The sequence below is a fragment of the Labrus mixtus genome, chromosome 18, assembly GCF_963584025.1.
Source record: "Labrus mixtus chromosome 18, fLabMix1.1, whole genome shotgun sequence".
NCBI classification, from domain to species: Eukaryota; Metazoa; Chordata; class Actinopteri; order Labriformes; family Labridae; genus Labrus; species Labrus mixtus.
Genome location: NC_083629.1, coordinates 215,991 through 232,835, shown reverse-complemented (window position 1 = coordinate 232,835; position 16,845 = coordinate 215,991).

Genomic DNA, 16,845 nt, shown 5'->3' with positions numbered 1-16,845 from the left:
GCAATATACCTACAAACTCATGCAAGTGTAGTATACCTACACACGCATGCATATGTAATATACCTACACACTCATGTATATGTACCTACACACTCATGTATATGTAATATAACTACACACTCATGTATATGTACCTACACACTCTTGTATATGTAATATACCTACACACTCGTGTATATGTAATATACATACAAACTCATGTATATGTAATGTACCTACACACTCGTGTATATGTAATATACCTACACACTTATGTATATGTAACTACACACTCATGTATATGTAATATACATACACACTCATGTACATGTAATATACCTACACATTCATGTATATGCAATATACCTACACACTCATGTAAATGTAATATACCTACACACTCATGTATATGTAATATACCTACACACTCATATATATGTACCTACACACTCATGTAAATGTAATATACCTACACACTCATGTATATGTGATATACCTACACACTCATATATATGTATCTACACACTCATGTATATGTAATATACCTACACACTCATATATATGTACCTACACACTCATGTATATGTACCTACACACTCATGTATATGTACCTACACATTCTTGTATATGTAATATACCTACACACTCGTGTATATGTAATATACCTACACACTCATGTAAATGTCATCTACCTACACACTCGTGTATATGTACTATACCAACAGACTCATGTATATGTACCTACACACTCATGTATATGCAATATACCTACACACTCATGTAAGTGTAGTATACCTACACACGAATGTATATGTAATATACCTACACACTCATGTATATGTACCTACACACTCTTGTATATGTAATATACCTACACACTCGTGTATATGTAATATACCTACAAACTCATGTACATGTAATATACCTACACATTCATGTATATGTAATATACCAACAGACTCATGTATATGTACCTACACACTCATGTATATGTAATATACCTACACACTCATGTATATGTACCTACACATTCTTGTATATGTAATATACCTACACACTCATGTATATGTACTATACCTACACACTCATGAATATGTAATATACCTACACACTCATGTGTATGCACCTACACACTCATGTATATGCACCTACACACTCATGTATATGCAATATACCTACACACTCATGTATATGTAATATACCTACACAGTCATGTATATATACCTACACACTCATGTATATGTAATATACCTACACACTCATGTATATGTACCTACACACTCATGTATATGTAATATACCTACACACTCATGTATATATACTTACACACTCATGTATATGTAATATACATACACACTCATGTACATGTCATATACCTACACATTCATGTATATGCAATATACCTACACACTCATGTAAGTGTAGTATACCTACACACGCATGTATATGTAATATACCTACACACTCATGTGTATGTACCTACACACTCATGTATATGTAATATACCTACACACTCATGTATATGTACCTACACACTCTTGTATATGTAATATACCTACACACTCGTGTATATGTAATATACCTACAAACTCATGTACATGTAATGTACCTACACACTTGTGTATATGTAATATACCTACACACTTATGTATATGTACCTACACACTCATGTATATGTAATATACATACACACTCATGTACATGTAATATACCTACACATTCATGTATATGTAATATACCTACACACTCATGTATATATACCTACACACTCATATATATGTAATATACCTACACACTCATGTATATGTACCTACAAACTCATGTATATGTAATATACCTACACACTCATGTATATGTAATATACCTACACACTCATGTATATGTACCTACACACTCATGTATATGTAATATACCTACACACTCATGTATATGTACCTACACACTCATGTATATGTACCTACACATTCTTGTATATGTAATATACATACACACTCATGTACATGTCATATACCTACACATTCATGTATATGCAATATACCTAAACACGCATGTAAGTGTAGTATACCTACAAACGCATGTATATGTAATATACCTACACACTCATGTGTATGCACCTACACACTCATGTATATGTACCTACACACTCTTGTATATGTAATATACCTACACACTCGTGTATATGTAATATACCTACAAACTCATGTACATGTAATGTACCTACACACTTGTGTATATGTAATATACCTACACACTTATGTATATGTACCTACACACTCATGTATATGTAATATACATACACACTCATGTATATGTAATATACCTACACATTCATGTATATGTAATATACCTACACACTGATGTATATGTAATATACCTACACAGTCATGTATATATACCTACACACTCATATATATGTAATATACCTACACACTCATGTATATGTACCTACAAACTCATGTATATGTAATATACCTACACACTCATGTATATGTAATATACCTACACACTCATGTATATGCACCTACACACTCATGTATATGCACCTACACACTCATTTATATGCAATATACCTACACACTCATGTATATGTAATATACCTACACAGTCATGTATATATACCTACACACTCATGTATATGTAATATACCTACACACTCATGTATATGTACCTACACACTCATGTATATGTAATATACCTACACACTCATGTATATGTAATGTACCTACACACTAATGTATATGCACCTACACACTCATGTATATGTAATATACCTACACACTCATGTATATGCAATATACCTACACACTCGTGTATATGTAATATACCTACACACTTATGTATATGTACCTACACACTCATGTATATGTAATATACATACACACTCATGTACATGTCATATACCTACACATTCATGTATATGCAATATACCTACAAACTCATGCAAGTGTAGTATACCTACACACGCATGCATATGTAATATACCTACACACTCATGTATATGTACCTACACACTCATGTATATGTAATATAACTACACACTCATGTATATGTACCTACACACTCTTGTATATGTAATATACCTACACACTCGTGTATATGTAATATACATACAAACTCATGTATATGTAATGTACCTACACACTCGTGTATATGTAATATACCTACACACTTATGTATATGTAACTACACACTCATGTATATGTAATATACATACACACTCATGTACATGTAATATACCTACACATTCATGTATATGCAATATACCTACACACTCATGTAAATGTAATATACCTACACACTCATGTATATGTAATATACCTACACACTCATATATATGTACCTACACACTCATGTATATGTAATATACCTACACACTCATGTATATGTACCTACACACTCATGTATATGTACCTACACATTCTTGTATATGTAATATACCTACACACTCGTGTATATGTAATATACCTACACACTCATGTAAATGTCATCTACCTACACAGTCGTGTATATGTACTATACCAACAGACTCATGTATATGTACCTACACACTCATGTATATGTAATATACCTACACACTCATGTATATGTACCTACACATTCTTGTATATGTAATATACCTACACACTCATGTATATGTACTATACCTACACACTCATGTATATGTAATATACCTACACTCTCATGTATATGCACCTACACACTCATGTATATGCACCTACACACTCATGTATATGCACCTACACACTCATGTATATGCAATATACCTACACACTCATGTATATGTAATATACCTACACAGTCATGTATATATACCTACACACTCATGTATATGTAATATACCTACACACTCATGTATATGTACCTACACACTCATGTATATGTAATATACCTACACACTCATGTATATATACTTACACACTCATGTATATGTAATATACATACACACTCATGTACATGTCATATACCTACACATTCATGTATATGCAATATACCTACACACTCATGTAAGTGTAGTATACCTACACACGAATGTATATGTAATATACCTACACACTCATGTGTATGTACCTACACACTCATGTATATGTAATATACCTACACACTCATGTATATGTACCTACACACTCTTGTATATGTAATATACCTACACACTCGTGTATATGTAATATACCTACAAACTCATGTACATGTAATGTACCTACACACTTGTGTATATGTAATATACCTACACACTTATGTATATGTAACTACACACTCATGTATATGTAATATACATACACACTCATGTACATGTAATATACCTACACATTCATGTATATGTAATATACCTACACACTCATTTATATGTAATATACCTACACAGTCATGTATATATACCTACACACTCATATATATGTAATATACCTACACACTCATGTATATGTACCTACAAACTCATGTATATGTAATATACCTACACACTCATGTATATGTAATATACCTACACACTCATGTATATGTACCTACACACTCATGTATATGTAATATACCTACACACTCATGTATATGTACCTACACACTCATGTATATGTACCTACACATTCTTGTATATGTAATATACCTACACACTCGTGTATATGTAATATACCTACACACTCATGTAAATGTCATCTACCTACACACTCGTGTATATGTAATATACCAACAGACTCATGTATATGTACCTACACACTCATGTATATGTAATATACCTACACACTCATGTATATGTACCTACACATTCTTGTATATGTAATATACCTACACACTCATGTATATGTACTATACCTACACACTCATGTATATGTAACATACCTACACACTCATGTATATGCACCTACACACTCATGTATATGTACCTACACACTCATGTATATGTAATATACCTACACACTCATGTATATATACTTACACACTCATGTATATGTAATATACATACACACTCATGTACATGTCATATACCTACACATTCATGTATATGCAATATACCTACACACTCATGTAAGTGTAGTATACCTACACACGCATGTATATGTAATATACCTACACACTCATGTGTATGTACCTACACACTCATGTATATGTAATATACCTACACACTCATGTATATGTACCTACACACTCTTGTATATGTAATATACCTACACACTCGTGTATATGTAATATACCTACAAACTCATGTACATGTAATGTACCTACACACTTGTGTATATGTAATATACCTACACACTTATGTATATGTACCTACACACTCATGTATATGTAATATACATACACACTCATGTACATGTAATATACCTACACATTCATGTATATGTAATATACCTACACACTCATGTATATGTACCTACAAACTCATGTATATGTAATATACCTACACACTCATGTTTATGTAATATACCTACACACTCATGTATATGCACCTACACACTCATGTATATGCACCTACACACTCATGTATATGCAATATACCTACACACTCATGTATATGTAATATACCTACACAGTCATGTATATATACCTACACACTCATGTATATGTAATATACCTACACACTCATGTATATGTACTTACACACTCATGTATATGTAATATACCTACACACTCATGTATATGTAATGTACCTACACACTAATGTATATGCACCTACACACTCATGTATATGTAATATACCTACACACTCATGTATATGTAATATACATACACACTCATGTACATGTAATATACCTACACATTCATGTATATGTAATATACCTACACACTCATGTATATGTAATATACCTACACACTCATGTATATGCACCTACACACTCATGTATATGCACCTACACACTCATGTATATGCAATATACCTACACACTCATGTATATGTAATATACCTACACAGTCATGTATATATACCTACACACTCATGTATATGTAATATACCTACACACTCATGTATATGTACATACACACTCATGTATATGTAATATACCTACACACTCATGTATATGTAATGTACCTACACACTAATGTATATGCACCTACACACTCATGTATATGTAATATACCTACACACTCATGTATATGTAATATACATACACACTCATGTACATGTAATATACCTACACATTCATGTATATGTAATATACCTACACACTCATGTATATGTACCTACAAACTCATGTATATGTAATATACCTACACACTCATGTATATGTAATATACCTACACACTCATGTATATGCACCTACACACTCATGTATATGCACCTACACACTCATGTATATGCAATATACCTACACACTCATGTATATGTAATATACCTACACAGTCATGTATATATACCTACACACTCATGTATATGTAATATACCTACACACTCATGTATATGTACCTACACACTCATGTATATGTAATATACCTACACACTCATGTATATATACTTACACACTCATGTATATGTAATATACATACACACTCATGTACATGTCATATACCTACACATTCATGTATATGCAATATACCTACACACTCATGTAAGTGTAGTATACCTACACACGCATGTATATGTAATATACCTACACACTCATGTGTATGTACCTACACACTCATGTATATGTAATATACCTACACACTCATGTATATGTACCTACACACTCTTGTATATGTAATATACCTACACACTCGTGTATATGTAATATACCTACAAACTCATGTACATGTAATGTACCTACACACTTGTGTATATGTAATATACCTACACACTTATGTATATGTACCTACACACTCATGTATATGTAATATACATACACACTCATGTACATGTAATATACCTACACATTCATGTATATGTAATATACCTACACACTCATGTATATGTACCTACAAACTCATGTATATGTAATATACCTACACACTCATGTATATGTAATATACCTACACACTCATGTATATGCACCTACACACTCATGTATATGCACCTACACACTCATGTATATGCAATATACCTACACACTCATGTATATGTAATATACCTACACAGTCATGTATATATACCTACACACTCATGTATATGTAATATACCTACACACTCATGTATATGTACTTACACACTCATGTATATGTAATATACCTACACACTCATGTATATGTAATGTACCTACACACTAATGTATATGCACCTACACACTCATGTATATGTAATATACCTACACACTCATGTATATGTAATATACATACACACTCATGTACATGTAATATACCTACACATTCATGTATATGTAATATACCTACACACTCATGTATATGTACCTACAAACTCATGTATATGTAATATACCTACACACTCATGTATATGTAATATACCTACACACTCATGTATATGCACCTACACACTCATGTATATGCACCTACACACTCATGTATATGCAATATACCTACACACTCATGTATATGTAATATACCTACACAGTCATGTATATATACCTACACACTCATGTATATGTAATATACCTACACACTCATGTATATGTAATGTACCTACACACTAATGTATATGCACCTACACACTCATGTATATGTAATATAACTACACACTCATGTATATGCAATATACCGACACACTCATATATATGTAATGTACCTACACACACGTGTATATGTAATATACCTACACACTTATGTATATGTACCTACACACTCATGTATATGTAATATACATACACACTCATGTACATGTCATATACCTACACATTCATGTATATGTAATATACCTACAAACTCATTTACATGTAATGTACCTACACACTTGTGTATATGTAATATACCTACACACTCATGTATATGTAATATACCTACACACTCATGTATATGTACATACACACTCATGTATATGTAATATACCTACACACTCATGTATATGTAATGTACCTACACACTAATGTATATGCACCTACACACTCATGTATATGTAATATACCTACACACTCATGTATATGTAATATACATACACACTCATGTACATGTAATATACCTACACATTCATGTATATGTAATATACCTACACACTCATGTATATGTACCTACAAACTCATGTATATGTAATATACCTACACACTCATGTATATGTAATATACCTACACACTCATGTATATGCACCTACACACTCATGTATATGCACCTACACACTCATGTATATGCAATATACCTACACACTCATGTATATGTAATATACCTACACAGTCATGTATATATACCTACACACTCATGTATATGTAATATACCTACACACTCATGTATATGTACCTACACACTCATGTATATGTAATATACCTACACACTCATGTATATATACTTACACACTCATGTATATGTAATATACATACACACTCATGTACATGTCATATACCTACACATTCATGTATATGCAATATACCTACACACTCATGTAAGTGTAGTATACCTACACACGCATGTATATGTAATATACCTACACACTCATGTGTATGTACCTACACACTCATGTATATGTAATATACCTACACACTCATGTATATGTACCTACACACTCTTGTATATGTAATATACCTACACACTCGTGTATATGTAATATACCTACAAACTCATGTACATGTAATGTACCTACACACTTGTGTATATGTAATATACCTACACACTTATGTATATGTACCTACACACTCATGTATATGTAATATACATACACACTCATGTACATGTAATATACCTACACATTCATGTATATGTAATATACCTACACACTCATGTATATGTACCTACAAACTCATGTATATGTAATATACCTACACACTCATGTATATGTAATATACCTACACACTCATGTATATGCACCTACACACTCATGTATATGCACCTACACACTCATGTATATGCAATATACCTACACACTCATGTATATGTAATATACCTACACAGTCATGTATATATACCTACACACTCATGTATATGTAATATACCTACACACTCATGTATATGTACTTACACACTCATGTATATGTAATATACCTACACACTCATGTATATGTAATGTACCTACACACTAATGTATATGCACCTACACACTCATGTATATGTAATATACCTACACACTCATGTATATGTAATATACATACACACTCATGTACATGTAATATACCTACACATTCATGTATATGTAATATACCTACACACTCATGTATATGTACCTACAAACTCATGTATATGTAATATACCTACACACTCATGTATATGTAATATACCTACACACTCATGTATATGCACCTACACACTCATGTATATGCACCTACACACTCATGTATATGCAATATACCTACACACTCATGTATATGTAATATACCTACACAGTCATGTATATATACCTACACACTCATGTATATGTAATATACCTACACACTCATGTATATGTAATGTACCTACACACTAATGTATATGCACCTACACACTCATGTATATGTAATATAACTACACACTCATGTATATGCAATATACCGACACACTCATATATATGTAATGTACCTACACACTCGTGTATATGTAATATACCTACACACTTATGTATATGTACCTACACACTCATGTATATGTAATATACATACACACTCATGTACATGTCATATACCTACACATTCATGTATATGTAATATACCTACAAACTCATTTACATGTAATGTACCTACACACTTGTGTATATGTAATATACCTACACACTTATGTATATGTATCTACACACTCATGTATATGTAATATACATACACACTCATGTACATGTAATATACCTACACATTCATGTATATGTAATATACCTACACACTCATGTATATGTAATATACCTACACAGTCATGTATATATACCTACACACTCATATATATGTAATATACCTACACACTCATGTATATGTATCTACAAACTCATGTATATGTAATATACCTACACACTCATGTATATGTAATATACCTACACACTCATGTATATGCACCTACACACTCATGTATATGCACCTACACACTCATGTATATGCAATATACCTACACACTCATGTATATGTAATATACCTACACAGTCATGTATATATACCTACACACTCATGTATATGTAATATACCTACACACTCATGTATATGTACCTACACACTCATGTATATGTAATATACCTACACACTCATGTATATGTAATGTACCTACACACTAATGTATATGCACCTACACACTCATGTATATGTAATATACCTACACACTCATGTATATGCAATATACCGACACACTCATGTATATGTAATGTACCTACACACTCGTGTATATGTAATATACCTACACACTCATGTATATGTAATATACATACACACTCATGTACATGTCATATACCTACACATTCATGTATATGCAATATACCTACAAACTCATGTAAGTGTAGTATACCTACACACGCATGCATATGTAATATACCTACACACTCATGTATATGTACCTACACACTCATGTATATGTAATATAACTACACACTCATGTATATGTACCTACACACTCTTGTATATGTAATATACCTACACACTCGTGTATATGTAATATACATACAAACTCATGTATATGTAACTACACACTCATGTATATGTAATATACATACACACTCATGTACATGTAATATACCTACACATTCATGTATATGCAATATACCTACACACTCATGTAAATGTGATATACCTACACACTCATGTATATGTAATATACCTACACACTCATGTATATGTACCTACACACTCATGTATATGTAATATACCTACACACTCATGTATATGTACCTACACACTCATGTATATGTACCTACACATTCTTGTATATGTAATATACCTACACACTCGTGTATATGTAATATACCTACACACTCATGTAAATGTCATCTACCTACACACTCGTGTATATGTAATATACCAACAGACTCATGTATATGTACCTACACACTCATGTATATGTAATATACCTACACACTCATGTATATGTACCTACACATTCTTGTATATGTAATATACCTACACACTCATGTATATGTACTATACCTACACACTCATGTATATGTAATATACCTACACACTCATGTATATGCACCTACACACTCATGTATATGCACCTACACACTCATGTATATGCAATATACCTACACACTCATGTATATGTAATATACCAACAGACTCATGTATATGTACCTATACACTCATGTATATGTAATATACCTACACACTCATGTGTATATACCTACACAGTCATGTATATGTAACATACCTACACACTGATGTATATGTACCTACACACTCATGTATATGTAATATACCTACACACTCATGTATATATACTTACACACTCATGTATATGTAATATACATACACACTCATGTACATGTCATATACCTACACATTCATGTATATGCAATATACCTACACACTCATGTAAGTGTAGTATACCTACACACGCATGTATATGTAATATACCTACACACTCATGTGTATGTACCTACACACTCATGTATATGTAATATACCTACACACTCATGTATATGTACCTACACACTCTTGTATATGTAATATACCTACACACTCGTGTATATGTAATATACCTACAAACTCATGTACATGTAATGTACCTACACACTTGTGTATATGTAAAATACCTACACACTTATGTATATGTACCTACACACTCATGTATATGTAATATACATACACACTCATGTACATGTAATATACCTACACATTCATGTATATGTAATATACCTACACACTCATGTATATGTAATATACCTACACAGTCATGTATATATACCTACACACTCATATATATGTAATATACCTACACACTCATGTATATGTACCTACAAACTCATGTATATGTAATATACCTACACACTCATGTATATGTAATATACCTACACACTCATGTATATGCACCTACACACTCATGTATATGCACCTACACACTCATGTATATGCAATATACCTACACACTCATGTATATGTAATATACCTACACAGTCATGTATATATACCTACACACTCATGTATATGTAATATACCTACACACTCATGTATATGTACCTACACACTCATGTATATGTAATATACCTACACACTCATGTATATGTAATGTACCTACACACTAATGTATATGCACCTACACACTCATGTATATGTAATATACTTACACACTCATGTATATGCAATATACCGACACACTCATGTATATGTAATGTACCTACACACTCGTGTATATGTAATATACATACACACTTATGTATATGTACCTACAAACTCATGTATATGTAATATACATACACACTCATGTACATGTCATATACCTACACATTCATGTATATGCAATATACCTACAAACTCATGTAAGTGTAGTATACCTACACACGCATGCATATGTAATATACCTACACATTCATGTATATGTACCTACACACTCTTGTATATGTAATATACCTACACACTGGTGTATATGTAATATACATACAAACTCATGTACATGTAATGTACCTACACACTCGTGTATATGTAATATACCTACACACTTATGTATATGTAACTACACACTCATGTATATGTAATATACATACACACTCATGTACATGTAATATACCTACACATTCATGTATATGCAATATACCTACACACTCATGTAAATGTAATATACCTACACACTCATGTATATGTAATATACCTACACACTCATGTATATGTACCTACACACTCATGTATATGTAATATAAGTACACACTCATGTATATGTACCTACACACTCTTGTATATGTAATATACCTACACACTTATGTATATGTAATATACATACAAACTCATGTATATGTAATGTACCTACACACTCGTGTATATGTAATATACCTACACACTTATGTATATGTAACTACACACTCATGTATATGTAATATACATACACACTCATGTACATGTAATATACCTACACATTCATGTATATGCAATATACCTACACACTCATGTAAATGTAATATACCTACACACTCATGTACATGTATTATACCTACACAGTCATATATATGTACCTACACACTCATGTATATGTAATATACCTACACACTCATGTATATGTACCTACACACTCGTGTATATGTAATATACCTACAGACTCATGTATATGTACCTACACACTCATGTATATGTAATATACCTACACACTCATGTATATGTACCTACACATTCTTGTATATGTAATATACCTACACACTCATGTATATGTACTATACCTACACACTCATGTATATGTAATATACCTACACACTCATGTATATGCACCTACACACTCATGTATATGCACCTACACACTCATGTATATGCAATATACCTACACACTCATGTATAAGTAATATACCTACACAGTCATGTATATATACCTACACACTCATGTATATGTAATATACCTACACACTCATGTATATGTACCTACACACTCATGTATATGTAATATACCTACACACTCATGTATATGTAATGTACCTACACACTCGTGTATATGTAATATACCTACACACTAATGTATATGCACCTACACACTCATGTATATGTAATATACCTACACACTCATGTATATGCAATATACCGACACACTCATGTATATGTAATGTACCTACACACTCATGTATATGTAATATACCTACACACTCATATATATGTACCTACACACTCATGTATATGTAATATACCTACACACTCATGTATATGTACCTACACACTCATGTATATGTACCTACACATTCTTGTATATGTAATATACCTACACACTCATGTATATGTACCTACACACTCATGTATATGTAATATAACTACACACTCATGTATATGTACCTACACACTCTTGTATATGTAATATACCTACACACTCGTGTATATGTAATATACATACAAACTCATGTATATGTAATGTACCTACACACTCGTGTATATGTAATATACCTACACTCTTATGTATATGTAACTACACACTCATGTATATGTAATATACATACACACTCATGTACATGTAATATACCTACACATTCATGTATATGCAATATACCTACACACTCATGTAAATGTAATATACCTACACACTCATGTATATGTAATATACCTACACACTCATGTATATGTACCTACACACTCATGTATATGTAATATACCTACACACTCATGTATATGTACCTACACACTCATGTATATGTACCTACACATTCTTGTATATGTAATATACCTACACACTCGTGTATATGTAATATACCTACACACTCATGTAAATGTCATCTACCTACACACTCGTGTATATGTAATATACCAACAGACTCATGTATATGTACCTACACACTCATGTATATGTAATATACCTACACACTCATGTATATGTACCTACACATTCTTGTATATGTAATATACCTACACACTCATGTATATGTACTATACCTACACACTCATGTATATGTAATATACCTACACACTCATGTATATGCACCTACACACTCATGTATATGCACCTACACACTCATGTATATGCAATATACCTACACACTCATGTATATGTAATATACCTACACAGTCATGTGTATATACCTACACACTCATGTATATGTAATATACCTACACACTCATGTATATGTACCTACACACTCATGTATATGTAATATACCTACACACTCATGTATATATACCTACACACTCATGTATATGTACCTACACACTCATGTATATGTAATATACCTACACACTCATGTATATATACCTACACACTCATGTATATGTACCTACACACTCATGTATATGTAATATACCTACACACTCATGTATATGTACCTACACACTCATGTATATGTACCTACACATTCTTGTATATGTAATATACCTACACACTCGTGTATATGTAATATACCTACACACTCATGTAAATGTCATCTACCTACACACTCGTGTATATGTAATATACCAACAGACTCATGTATATGTACCTACACACTCATGTATATGTAATATACCTACACACTCATGTATATGTACCTACACATTCTTGTATATGTAATATACCTACACACTCATGTATATGTACTATACCTACACACTCATGTATATGTAATATACCTACACACTCATGTATATGCACCTACACACTCATGTATATGCACCTACACACTCATGTATATGCAATATACCTACACACTCATGTATATGTAATATACCTACACAGTCATGTGTATATACCTACACACTCATGTATATGTAATATACCTACACACTCATGTATATGTACCTACACACTCATGTATATGTAATATACCTACACACTCATGTATATATACCTACACACTCATGTATATGTACCTACACACTCATGTATATGTAATATACCTACACACTCATGTATATATACCTACACACTCATGTATATGTACCTACACACTCATGTATATGTAATATACCTACACACTCATGTATATGTAATGTACCTACACACTAATGTATATGCACCTACACACTCATGTATATGTAATATACCTACACACTCATGTATATGCAATATACCGACACACTCATGTATATGTAATGTACCTACACACTCGTGTATATGTAATATACATACACACTTATGTATATGTACCTACAAACTCATGTATATGTAATATACATACACACTCATGTACATGTCATATACCTACACATTCATGTATATGCAATATACCTACAAACTCATGTAAGTGTAGTATACATACACACGCATGCATATGTAATATACCTACACACTCATGTATATGTACCTACACACTCATGTATATGTAATATAAGTACACACTCATGTATATGTACCTACACACTCTTGTATATGTAATATACCTACACACTTATGTATATGTAATATACATACAAACTCATGTATATGTAATGTACCTACACCCTCGTGTATATATAATATACCTACACACTTATGTATATGTAACTACACACTCATGTATATGTAATATACATACACACTCATGTACATGTAATATACCTACACATTCATGTATATGCAATATACCTACACACTCATGTAAATGTAATATACCTACACACTCATGTACATGTATTATACCTACACAGTCATATATATGTACCTACACACTCATGTATATGTAATATACCTACACACTCATGTATATGTACCTACACACTCGTGTATATGTAATATACCTACAGACTCATGTATATGTACCTACACACTCATGTATATGTAATATACCTACACACTCATGTATATGTACCTACACATTCTTGTATATGTAATATACCTACACACTCATGTATATGTACTATACCTACACACTCATGTATATGTAATATACCTACACACTCATGTATATGCACCTACACACTCATGTATATGCACCTACACACTCATGTATATGCAATATACCTACACACTCATGTATAAGTAATATACCTACACAGTCATGTATATATACCTACACACTCATGTATATGTACCTACACACTCATGTATATGTAATATACCTACACACTCATGTATATGTAATGTACCTACACACTCGTGTATATGTAATATACCTACACACTAATGTATATGCACCTACACACTCATGTATATGTAATATACCTACACACTCATGTATATGCAATATACCGACACACTCATGTATATGTAATGTACCTACACACTCATGTATATGTAATATACCTACACACTCATATATATGTACCTACACACTCATGTATATGTAATATACCTACACACTCATGTATATGTACCTACACACTCATGTATATGTACCTACACATTCTTGTA